Below are 13,605 nucleotides of genomic sequence, written 5' to 3' on the forward strand. Positions count from 1 at the left end.
TTGCCTTTGGTTTGGAATTTTTGTGTTTATAGACATCAAACTTCAGTCTGTTCCATGTTCGTTAGGTTCTTCAACTCGCTTGCAGTAGTTATAAATAATCACTGTCTTTAGCACATTAAGATATGTTTCTTTATAGTAGTATATTACTCTTAGAAATGTGGCAAGACATTTTTATCTCAGGTACTCACCATGCTGTTTGCTGTAGAACAGCTTGCTCAGAGGTGTCTCAGGTAGGGAAAGGTAACTGACCATAATGGAATTGTTCTGGTTCAGTTGTACCCTAGAAGTACTTTATTAGCCTGTGTAAGGTGAAGAAGTTAATTGGTACAGTCTTTTTGTGTCTTTTAGCAATGACACTTAAGGTGCTAGAGGTTTAATCCAGATCTTGAAAAGAAGGCTGCAGCACTATAGGTGGAAAGGTAAGACTGTTACTCCAGTCCTCTGGTATTTGGTTAGCTTTATGCTTCAAATCAGACTGGAGCAAAAATACCTGGGGTATGTTTTCAGCCTTCTGTTACTTGAGGAAGTAGATTCATAGTTTTGACTTCTGGACTTCTAGAATCGTAGGAGCCCTTTTGAGAACTCTGAAAATAGAGATACTGATTCTTCCGTCACCCAACGTGTGGTTTATTTTTCCCTTGGAAACGGTAGGGGCATAAGCTGCTGAGTTTTCTTCAGGGCTGCCATCACAGCTGTAAGCTGCTTGGGATAACAAATGTTTGGCAATCCTATAAACCACTGCAAGGAAAGGGTAAGGTGGTATGGGAAAAATAACACACAAGGGTGAACAACAGGTGCCAAGGAAAGGGGTTTTTCTTTTAAATATTGTGAAAAGATTTGCTGTCTCTTCAGTAGATATGAATTGGAAAAAGCACCAAGCTTAACAAGCCTGTTAAGTCTTCCAGGAGGAAATGTGCTGTAGTATATAAATGTTAATAGTGTCTACATGTCAAGTCAGTGCTTCACATTACAACTTAATAAACTTTAAAATACATTCAGCTGGCCTAGCTCAATTCTTTGCTCAACTCTATCATTCTGTCGTGTGTTTTTCATCATTTTTTTTTCCTCCCTGCCATTTGACCTCATTTGTCTTCTCAAAAGTCACTTAATCCACTTTGAAAGTCAGTAGTAATCATTCTTGTTGCATTCCCCCATCCCTAACCTGCTCTCCTCCTCTAGCAAATGTGACATCCCAAGAGGTAGCTGCTCTTTTCTTACTAGTCCATTGGCATCAAAGTAATTGCCTGGCTCCATCAAGAATTTGTGGACAATCTAGATCCTGTCAGCTTGCAGAAGTAATTTGTGAGAACAGCCTTGGATCTCCTTTACCTCAGAGGAATCTCACCCTATATCTGGTCTTATCAGATCTGAGACTGGTTTTTTGTCCTAAAATGAGGCAAGTCAAGAGAATACCAAGGGCTGAGACATAGGGTATTTCTAACTTTCAGCACTATCTGTTCCCGTGACCAACAGAGAGGTGGAAGGAGTGTCAAACACAGCACATAGGCTTTCCCCTTGACCTGTATTATGCTACAGCTTCCCTCTGCATCTCTGGCCTGGCATCAATTGATGCATAAAGAGCAAGGTGGCTTAAAGTCATTGTGGCTGCCCACAGGCAGTCCTGTGTAAACTAAGCTATTCATATATTGCGTACTTTAATTGGAGATGTTCTTTGTGGTAAGGACTGGTCAAGTTTTGTTTGATCAAAGAAGTTTACATGTTGTATGTTTGATGCTCCTTGGTAAGGAAAATTGACTAGTGCGGGCAGGGAACGAAGCACTGATTATCTATAAATGTTATATTTAGATCTTGAAAACTCATTCCTGATTCAAGCTTGAAAAGTCTAGAAGAATTGTTAAAGACCAAAACAAATTCTAGATCTGCTAATGGGGTAAAATAAATATTGTTATGGTGGGTTTTTTTGTTGTGGTGGTAGTTTGTTCAAAACAAAACAAACAAAGCAAGCCTCTAACTAATCAAGAAAATCATATGGTTCTCCTCTGGCAGATCTGGTAGATTAACAAGCAACATTTTTAATATGTCATCGTTGTTATAGCAATAGCATTATATATATAGCAATAAGAAAACATGCATGTTATAAATAGCATATGCAAACACTTTACAATCTTGAAATTTTGAGGTGTGTCCTCACAACGTCCTTCAACTTTCATCTGTGTCAGAGGTGGGCATGGTGTGATGTGTGCCTCAACAACCCGGAGCTACCTAAAGATGGGATTTGCTGTCCAGGCAGAAGGAAAACATGCGAATGCAGTGAAAGCATAGGGAAAGGCTGGCTGCAGAATGCAGGACCTTGCTTATCTGGGCAAGCTGTGCAGTATTAGTTCAAGGGGTTGTTTAGTGAGGATTTAATAATGCAGCTTGCTGAACTAAAAAACATTTCAATTTGATTTTGGTTGGTTCAATTTCTGGTGGCTAATGAAATAAATGAGATTCCCAAAGGATCGGATGATCACTAGAACTAGCACAGGGGGAAGCAGTAGGAGATGGAGCCACGGGGACCAGTCAGCTCCTCTTAAATTGCACTGGGAGCGTGTCACTGGGGAGCACACAGGCCTCTTCTTGGGCTTCACTGCAGCATGTTGAACCACGAGCCACTACTGCTCGTTACTTATCAACACCGGCTAGCTGGGTGTCAGAAATGCTGTACCTCCTTCACTGGCACAAACTTTCCTGCAGTGCTGGGAATCTCAGTCCAGACCTGTTTGCTCCTTTTTGAGGCGTGTAACAGCTTTAGGAGGAGCTGAAAAAAAAATTGTGGTAGCAGCAGTGCTTCTGAAGACATACAAAGACTCTACCTAGAGTATTTAACCAACAAGGAGACATGGGCACAGCTGAGACTTGAACTTGGGTTAGGCCTGATTCCTGCTATCCCCTTTGCTCTCATATGTTTTGATTATGTTACATTATGATTAAGTTTTCTGCTGTTTTGTTTAGGTATATAAATACCTAAATATATATATATAAATATATATATATATAAACGAAGCCCAGCTGTATATCTAGGTTAGTTGGGCTTCACTTGCTCATTACTGATCTTTGTAAAATCTTCGAAGTGCCTTACATAGCCTCTTACATGAAATTGCTAATGGACTAATTTTGATTGCTCTAAATTATAGTAAAAGTTTATGTACTTCTCTTGTTCTGTGGATTTTTGAAAATCTGTTGTTTTGAGCTGCTTTACTGTGGACTTCTTTCATAAATCCCTGCCACTTACCCCTGCACAAACCAAATCCCTCTGTCAAACAACGTAAATGTCCTGAGGACTGACTGAGCCAGCATCCAGGCTCATGCAGGGACCTGCAGTAGTACTGCTGTCTCACCCCAGTACCCCCCTCTTTCCTTCTTACTCCAACACACAGGCAGAGAGATGTACCCCAAAGCTGGCAAACTCTTCATCAGAGGAGATAAGCCCGTTCTGAAAGCCCAGACCCTAAAAAAGAAAAATTAAATCTGTATATTTGTGTCATGTGGATAACAGCAGTTAGCCCAGAATTAGCAAGAACGGTGTTTTTTGTTTGTTTTAAATAGCGACAAATAATTTGGTCTAAGGATAAATAATAAATGAAAATGGAACATTTATTATTTCACCAGCATCATTATATGTACTTTGGACACTAGTTTTTCATGTCTGAACAGCAAGTTTTAATAAAAAGTGGCCACTTCATGGATTTTCCACTAGAGGGAAGTCTTACACCCAGAATATGGTAATGAAAGGCTAGAGCCATCTGTTTATTTTCAGGTGTTTCCTGATATTGTAGTAGGACAACACAGGAAAATGTCTATTGTCTTTTATTTTTTGAGGTGCTGGAGAGGTTGCTGGTGCTTTGTGTGTACTTAAATGACTGAATCAGACTCCTATTTGCATAGCACAGACGTCTGTGGGCATTAATGTGGAGTTCTGAAGTTGGGAGCGGGGCTGGTGGAGAACAGAGACGGTGAAATGATGTTTGAGCCCCCAGATGGCCAGAATCACCTTTTGGGTGATTTTTATATGCAGAAAGCATCAGTCAACCAAGTTCCTGTCTCACTCCCCTTAGGCCTCTGAGGAGAGGCAGGTTAATGTTTGCTCCAATTAGTTTATCACAGACTAGATACGTTGTCTGTTCACCACTCAGACTTTATTGCTTAAGCATATTTCAAGTCTAGACAAAGCCTCTGAGAGCGCGCTGTCAAAGTTTAAGAGGAGGTTCGTGTTTTGAGAGGTTCACAGAAGTGCTTTAGGTATGCAGCGAGGCAGCAGAAGGAAACACATGGCATTTCCAGGATGGACGGCATACAATAAATGCCCAAACTTAATGCAGGCCAGGAAGTGGGATCAGAGCAGGCACTGCCTTCCTCTTCTCCTTACAGGAGAACAGAGCGTCCTAGTTCAAGGGTTTACACCACAAGTAATAAACTGCCGTAAAACCCATCCGTAACCACAAGCAAACTGTAACTGCACGAGACCTGGCTCTGCAAACTGTAGCACAAAAGATAGAAAAGGATCCACAGAAGGACCAAAGGAGTCTGCCAGCTGTTGCTGGAGATATTCAATTAAATTTTAGTTAATCCACATGGGATCATAGTTCAAACAAGCCCAGAGTGTACCTGAAGTTCAAGAAACTTTTATTTCTATTAATTATGTCCCCTGCATGTCAAAGCATCTTTGTAAGGATATTAAAACAAACGGACTGAGGCAGATTTGTCATGGATAAATTTGTCATTTTTGAGACCATGTTTCATTAGCTCAGGGGTTAGAGAACTAAGCTGGGTGGAGAGGACACGTACGGACGGTCAGCTTGGGCATCGGGCAGCTGAGCGGGCTGCAGAGCACCCAGACGTGAACCAGCTTGGACTGGAGGCAGTTTACCTGTAACCCTTCCCATGTGCACATACAGATACATCAGCAGGTACCTCACTGCTGTCGCCCTGTACAGGACTGCAGCACTCTAGATGCAGGATCTGCTTCTCTGGGACAGCAAGGTAGCTAAAACCAGACAGACCTGTAGCGACATCAATAAGTGTGAATCTTCTGGGGAGCCTACAACTTGCTGCGTTCTTTCTTTTTTATTAAGGAGGCAGTTTTTCACAAGTCAAAAGGCTGGACAACTCTGCTATCAGAGAACTTCTATGCCCATTTCAAAACTGTGGGCACTTCAGGATGCCAAACATTTAAAACCAGGTACTGCGATAGTGAGATCTGCAAGGCTGGTGTCCCTTTTGCATGTGAGGTGCCACCTCTGTAACGTGCTGTGCTGAAAGATGCAGATCCACAGGGCTTCTTGAGCCTCTCTGACAGTCCCTTGCTAAAAGGGGACCAGCATTTTGTCTGCTGTGCTCTTCCTCCAGTCTCTCTCCCTGCTTTAGGCTCTGGCGCTTGCTGTTCACTTCTGTGAATGGAGCCGAATCAACAGCTTGTCAGGAACCTAATCCAGCAAATGTGGGCTGGTTGTCTAGCAATAAAGTGTGGATAGACAGTGGAAAGATGGTGATGTCTAATCAAATATTTGAGGAGCAGCCCACACAGAGGTGAACCAGAATATGAATATTTTCTTCTTCCATTCAGGGAAGGTGCAAATTCCTCTCCCTCACCTCCAAACATAGAAAGTATGTTTTTCTGAAGGAAACCATGCTCTTCCTGGGATCATTCAGACAGAGCCCTGGCTGTGGCCATGCATGGCTCTTCCTGATGGACAATATCACAACGCTCCTGTCTCTGAGGGGCAGGAGGTACTGGGGAAATGGCAGCAACAAAGAACTGATCAACCAAACTGATCAAAGAACTGATCAACAAACTGATCAAACTCTGCATACATCTGTTTATTATTAGACAACACCTCATCAGCATTGTCCATCTTGACAGAAACCCTGGTCTTCCTGAAGAATGAGGACCGCGGTGGCTGGTGGCCTTACTGGCCATGACCCACCATGACACAAGTTGGCTGAGGAGATCTGGCTACCTTTTTTCTCCTTCTTTTTCCCTCTGTTGTCTCTTCATATATGCTGACAGTTACAAACCTGCTCTACACAACAAGAAATTCATGTCTGTGTCAAGTCCTAAGCCAAACACAATGCTAAGGAAATTGTAGTATGTACCCGAGTTTGTATGTGCTCTTGGAGGTGTGCTTTAAGGAAGACTCATGGCCTAAGTAATGTAATGCATCCAAGGCACACAGTTTTCAATAGCACAGTGGGATAAACCTGGATGCACGGAGCTGGGTTTTTAAGTGTCTACAGTGGCAAAGCCCATGTTTTGCAGTGGTATTTTATTTCTATTATTTCTTGGTGTCCGTTTTTGTGAATGCTCCAACTTCAGTTGTGATGCAAATCCTCCGCTGTAGAAATAAAACTAATAAATAGGTGCTGGGCAGCATGGAGTAGGCAGTTTTGAAAGCCTGTTATTTATGAAATAAAAGTTGAAAATAGAAAATGAGCATATGGAAGAAGTTGCTGTCACAGATCATCCCCCCGGCTGAGAGAATTAGAGCATGGTTTACTTAACTTTCATTTGTGAGGAAGACAGGATGCTGCTATAGCTTGTCAGAAAAATTATTTGAGGCTGAGAAAAATGGAAAGAACCCAAGGCATTTAAGAATTACTCTTAAACTGAATGCAGTTGTCTCAGGGGAAAGAGCTGGATGTGGTAGTGGTCACTGCCTGTAACACTGATCCTTTTCTTCCCGTCTACACAACCCCCTGTGCACTCCTAACAAGAGAGGCTCCAATGTACTAAAGGATGGTTATTTCCCAACCATAAATATGCAAATCCCTATCCCTTAAAGGGGGGTGATTTACTGGTTAACCAAAGCGCCAGGATTACTGCTTTTGTTCCACATTTGTATGGTGACTGACTCAATGGGGTCCCGGCCCATGATTGACACTACAGCAAGACAAATAAATGAAGAGCCGCGCTTCTGTTCTAACATATGCAACCACATGCCTTCAGCAAACAAGTGGTCTTGGCTTCTCCTTCCACCTCCCACTGCCTTAATGCCAGCAGAGCATGGAAGGGGGGTAAAACTTGATTTTTCTCAGCCTGCGTCAGTAGGATAGATGGGAACAACAGCCTACATCCCCTGTCGTTCCTGTTTTCCCCAGTTCTTATGACCATACTGGTCTGACTTACCTTGAGATTGGTTCAGTACAGGGGAAAGATGCTCCGCGGCCATGGAAAAAAAAAAAAAAAGGCAAAAAAAAAGCGCATCTGTCCAGTTACACAAGGGCAAGTAAGATAGACAAAGTAGAAACCCATGTAAATGTGAAAAACAAAACATAACAAAAACCAGTTAAGCACCCAGAGGATACTCATTGCCCCTAGTGAAATCTAAGAAGAATTCTTCTTGGGTAAGGAACACCTTTCTTTCTTTGCATATGGCTAGTATCTTTTTGGCCAGGCATTTGACCACAAGTAATTTCATTAATTTATTAATCAATTCAATTTATAATCTTTGTTTCTTGGACAGGTTTAAAGCTCCAGAAACACACGGTCCCCAGACTGTTGGGTGTGAAGTACGAGATGAACGAGCCAAACAGGCTACATGGATGTGGCTGTGTGAAATACCCTAATAGGAAATGTACAAAATGCATAATTTTGCAAATGGCATTGGTGCAAAATACATCTGCCCAAAAATTTCACTGTCTTTTGTTTTGCTTACAGAGGAGATGAATTAGGAGAGATGTCTTATATGAGCTCCCATATATGTTTCAGTTCACAAGACTTAAAATTTGTTTCCAAAGTGGTTTGTGTGTTAGACATTTTTCATGCAATACAAGACTTAAAGCTTAAATTCCAATTTGTTTCTTGCATGTAACTATCTGCTGTTGAGTCAACATTCCTTCTTCTCCAGACAAAGCCACTTTTTTTTTTTTTGAAGTAGCACAGCATTCACCAATCTGAACTCCTCAATTTCTCAATACTTCAGAGCAAAACCACATGGAGAACAATACATTCATATTTGAAATTCATATTTGAAACGGTACAAATGTCTTGATGGAGTGATAGTCATGAAAGCTTTTGAAGCAAAATTGGCAGAAAGGTAAAGGACTCAGCTTCTCCATCCAGTTCATGGCCCAGTGCATTAACTTACACAAACCTCTTTCTTTCACTCAGTCTTGTGCACAATTTTGTTTGTAATTTGCCTATGGAGAGGACACACACACAGCCTTGCTTTTCTGAAAATAGGAAGAGTCAAAGGGAGGCAATTCGTAGAATCACAGAATGGTTTAGATAGGAAAAGACCACTGGAGATCATCAATTTCTTCACTTTCAGTTGTTTTCTTGGCTTTTTGACTACCTTTCTCAGTTTGGTCAGTGGTTGCTCCTTTGAACTGGCAGGGAAAAATCTACCAGACAGCATCCATCCCCCTGCATCAAGATTCAGTAACACTAGCACAGCTTACAAGTGGTTTGGTTTGGCTTGTGCTACCTGAACCTATCTAAATTCTTATATCTCTCTGCTGCCACCACAGCATTATCTACTGTCTAGATACTTTGTGGTCTATTTGCAGGATATTGCCTTTTTTTTTTTTTTTTTGTAGTAACAAAAGAAACACAAGCATCATTGGAAAAACCTGGCAACTGATGAGGAAAAGAAGAAAAAGACTTGCCATGCAGTTTAATTTTGGAAGTGTTTCTGCAAGTATAACCAGGAATTAGGTTGTCAGCTGTTGCCTCTTTTGCCCCAAACAGATAAAACCTATTTTAAGCTACATCCATTTGAAAAAGGTGGTGCTAGGAAGCTCCAACAGTTCTGTAACATGAACATGCAGAGACCACTTTCCTGAGCACAGAAGAATAGGGTGGTGATCGGCGGCGCAGAGTCTGGCTGGAGACCTGTGACTAGCAGCGTTCCCCAGGGGTTGATGCTGGGTCTGGTCTTGTTCAACATCTTCATCGTCGACCTTGATGAGGGAATAGTGTCTGCCCTCTGCAAGTACGCCGATGACACAAAGTTGGGAGGAGTGGCTGACACGCCAGAAGGCTGTGCTGCCATTCAGCAAGACCTGGACCGGCTGGAGAGACGGGCAGGAAGAAACCAAATGAGGTTTAATAAGAACAAGTGTAGAGTCCTGCACCTGGGAAGGAGCAACCGGACGTATCAGTACAGGCTGGGGGATGACCTGCTGGAGTGGAGCTCTGAGGAGAAGGACCTGGGGGTCCTGGTGGACGACAGGTTGACCATGAGCCAGCAGTGTGCCCTTGTGGCCAAGAGGGCCAATGGGATCCTGGCGCGCATTAAAAGGATCGTGGCCAGCAGGTCAAGGGAGGTGATCCTCCCCCTCTACTCTGCCCTGGTCAGGCCTCACCTGGAGTACTGTGTCCAGTTCTGGGCTCCCCGGTACAAAAAAGACAGGGATCTCCTGGAAAGAGTCCAGCGGAGGGCCACAAAGATGATATGGGGCCTGGAGCATCTCCCCTATGAAGAAAGGCTGAGAGACCTGGGTCTGTTCAGCCTGGAGAAAAGAAGACTGAGAGGGGATCTTATCAATGTGTATAAATACCTGAGGTCTGGGAGACAGAGGGATTTGGCCAACCTCTTCTCAGTGGTTTGTGGGGACAGGACAAGGGGCAATGGCCACAAAATGGAGCACAGGAAGTTCCGCACCAACATGCGAAAGAACTTCTTCACGGTGAGGGTGACAGAGCACTGGAACAGGCTGCCCAGGAAGGTTGTGGAGTCTCCCTCTCTGGAGATATTCAAGGCCCATCTGGACGCCTACCTGGGCAGCCTGCTCTAAGGAACCTGCTTTGGCAGGGGGATTGGACCCGATGGTCTTTCAAGATCCCTTCCAAGCCCTTCAATTCTGTGATTCTTTGGTTCTGTGAATTAAACAAGTAAAAAACATTTCCCACTTTCCAGGTCCAAGCTTTTGGTTGTGACCTATATGTCTCCTGTAGAGTCGGAGTACCTTTGGGCCAGTCTTCTGGTTAAGTTTCCTCTGAAAGAGAAATTTCATGCACAAGAAAAATGTCTAGAAACTGAAATCACAAGAAGGCAATTGAAGGCAATAACAGATCTGCATCAAAATTACTATTTCCCCAAGTGGGATTGGTAATAAGAATATATTTCATTAAGTGACTCTATTCCTTTCATCTTCTCTCAGAAAGGCAGCAAACTGAATCTGGTTAAGCTATGAAAGTTTCTTATCTCTTGTTTACTCACTGCCATCCCTCTCCTTACCTGAACTCTTCTCCCTTTCCCATGCAACACTCGGCCAAAGTCCCTTGACCCAGAACTTTCAAATTCTTGAGCGGTTTCACATATTTCTTTGCTGCAGACAGAAGCCTACACTGAACTGTTGCTTCCAGTGATTTCAATATCGTCTGCAATCACACCAATCGGTTTCAGTGACTTTTAACCCAACTAGAACAATAGCAACTGCTTAAATGGTTACACTTAAACTGCCATAAATGTGTTTCAGAGTAAATAACTTATTTAAATATGTCCATTCAAAACTTCTAGAGCTACTGTCTCAAGTTATTGAAAGGCAGAGGAAGAGAAAACTGGTTATACTGTGTTCCTATTTAGGAGGTTAATTTCACAAGCAGAAAGTTTAGAAGCATAACGGGTCGGAGAAAGTAAGTTTAGGTTTTGGCAGAATTTAGCAGCTTTGGTCATGGGTGTCAGTAAGGTGGTCCATGAGTTTGCATCCACTGTGCATTAATCTGAGCAAGAGAGAAAATGGTAAGGAGTTGTGTCAGTTTGTGGTCCAGGTTCAGGTGTAAAGCCTACAGAAATGGTCAGAAGAGGAAATCCTTCATGAAATCTCTGGCAAAAGATTTCTTTTTCAGTTTCTCAAGATTATTTATATTGCCATGAGTCACACACTTTCTTCTGATGTTGTGGATTGAGCTACAGGTCACAGGCTTGTGTTTAGCCCAGCTGGTGGCAAATGTAGATTGTTGTGCCTCTGATGGCAGTTAGGTAGCCTATGTAAAATGCATGGACGATCTCAGCCAAGTTTTAATTAGGCAGCTGTCCTCATTATGGAACAAGTTTAGCCATTTGCTATAATAGGCAATTCCAGTTGCAGCGTGAAGGATAAAATAGACTGGTGTGTTAACTACTGGCTCACCCTACAAAAGAGCACCCCACGGGCAGGGCTGTGATGCATGGAGCTGGGGGACAAGTTGTACTGATGATGCTCGGGTCTATTCCTGCTGTGTGGCCCAAGGAGTTAGGTTTCCCTGAGCGCTGGACCGGCTGGCAACTAAGCTTCTTGTCCTGTGACAGTTTTCATTTTTCTCCTCCACAACTGCCTAATTTTGGGTTCCCCACCTTTTCTTCAGATACAGTTTTGGCACTGATGGGCTTCTGTTTGTCTTTCCTGGGTTTTAAACACAGTATCTACTTTAACCACTTAGCAACATTACTTTTTTGAAGAACTATTATTTCAACAGGCTAAAACATCTTAGAAGACTCCTGGATATTACATGTTAAAAGCTACAGATTGCTTCCCTGGGCAAGGATCTGACACTAGCTTTTGTCTAAGACCAGTACCAGTGAGAATGCAGGATGAAATTTCATAAAACATCTGCTTTTAATTGTGAACACGTGGTACTTACTCAACACGATCGATATTTTGGGGTACTCCTGATCTTTGAGGTGGTGAAAGCAAACGATTGATTAGACCAGAAGTCTTCAACCATTTCTGACTTCTCCCCCTTCTACAGCTCCAGTTACCAGTGGGGCTGCACATGTCCTGTGAATTTTATCCTACTTGAAGTAAATATGCGTCTCTTTCTTTCCTGTCTTGCATGAATGCCTCAGAAGTTATCCATGGGTGTGTAGGTATCTCTGGGCTATGGTTTGAAAACCATGAGATTACTCAATCTGCAGCACCCATGCCCGTGTAAATCAGTCCTAGGATGCTCTTCTGCACAGCAAGACAAGGTTTCGTGTCCCATATCAGTCCATATTTCACTTAGAAGACTAGTGCCTTTTAAGCCTTGCAGCCTGGCAGCACCAGAGTACCTGCCAATGTTTTAAAAGTCTTTCCATGAAGAATATTTACAGAATGGGTTAATTGGTTTAAATAGCTGTGTGGCCCGCAGGTTTTTCAGGTTAAAAATGCAATAGGAAACCACCGTCAACACTGCACCACCAGCTGAGGAGGATCTGGAGACACTCCGTCGAACGGTCAAGAAGAAATTCACTTTAAATACACCTTGGACTGCTGCCTAGAAGAAGGGAGGGACCCAGTAGCTGAGGTTTACGTTACAAGCTCTATTTCTGCCAATAAACCAGAGTGGACAGACGTGTCCATCTGCACTGTTTCAGGGCACTGCACTTAAAAGTGACTTTTTCCTTTTGCTAGATGTTGGCTGCTCCTCTTGGCATCGGTGGCAAAAATGCATCTAATTCAGCTGGAGTGTGCTGGGGCCCTTGGAGAATACTTAATGGCGATGCATGGATGTATGGTCTGTAATAGAACTGAAAGGCACAAAAATCAGTCTTTATTTCCTCATGTATAAGCTAATGGTTCACGTGGGAGATTAAAATCCATCAACTGAATCTCAGCTGCAGTCAGTGGAATCACAAGTTGCTGAGGAGAAAGAAGGAGCTGCAGGATGAAACGTAAATATTTTGCAGAAGAAATGACACAACACTTGTCTATGGAATGGTAAACATGACCAACAATTTTTAAGCTCAGGATTTCTTAAGGAAAGAAGATTTCCAAACATATGACTGTAAAGAAGGGAATTTTAGGGAACCAGTTCTTCAGCATGCCTAGCAATTATGATTAAAACAGTAATTCTGACCGTAAAGCAGTCATTTAAAGAGAAGTCCGGGGATAAACTCTTGTATCTCTACAGGGAAGCAGTTCTCTCTTCAACCCACATCCCCATGCACTCTGTGCTTTTATCAGCTCTGGAGCTCACCTGACTCAGCTGAGACAATTCAACTCAGTCCAGTAAAAAAATATTCACTCTCTTGCTGGATTTCTTTCTGGTGTTTTAATGTGTTGAATTGGATCAGCATAAGGGCTGAACAGTAATATGGGTAGGTTCTTGGAAAAGAGAGAGTTGACATTAGCTCTGGGACCAGGTCCTTGTATTTTGGGGCAGTGAGTTCTACGTAGTCACAGCCAACAATTCTCCTTTCTCCCTTATGTCTATCGTCTTTCATCCCCCTCATGCTCTTGGCATCATGCCCTTATAACTTGTTCTCTACCTTTTAGCCTCGCTTTCCCTCTGTGTCACTATGGTCTTCAAAAAGGATTGTTTGTCAACACTTTTATTAGCAGAAAGAAAAACAGAGGAAGACCACAAGAATGGAGGAAACCACAGAATAAATATCAATTGAACTTCACCATGAGAACTCCTTTTGATCCACAGCAGAAATAAATAAATGCTTCCATATCAGCTGGTAAGGAGAGGTGAACAATTCTGCTAAGTACTGATGATTTATTGTCTAGAACATTGTTCTTTTCATTTTATGTCTTGCAGAAGCAATGACAACATGTCTGAAAATGTCATTACTACTAAACATTAAAGAAGATTCAGAGAGATTTTTTCTTCCTTTTTGCTGTCCTCAACTCTTCTATTTTAATTGTAGATATTCTCATCAACAAGCGAATATAATCATAGCTCCTGACACATAT

Source organism: Anser anser (assembly GCF_964211835.1).
Source record: "Anser anser genome assembly, chromosome: 1".
Lineage (NCBI taxonomy): Eukaryota > Metazoa > Chordata > Aves > Anseriformes > Anatidae > Anser > Anser anser.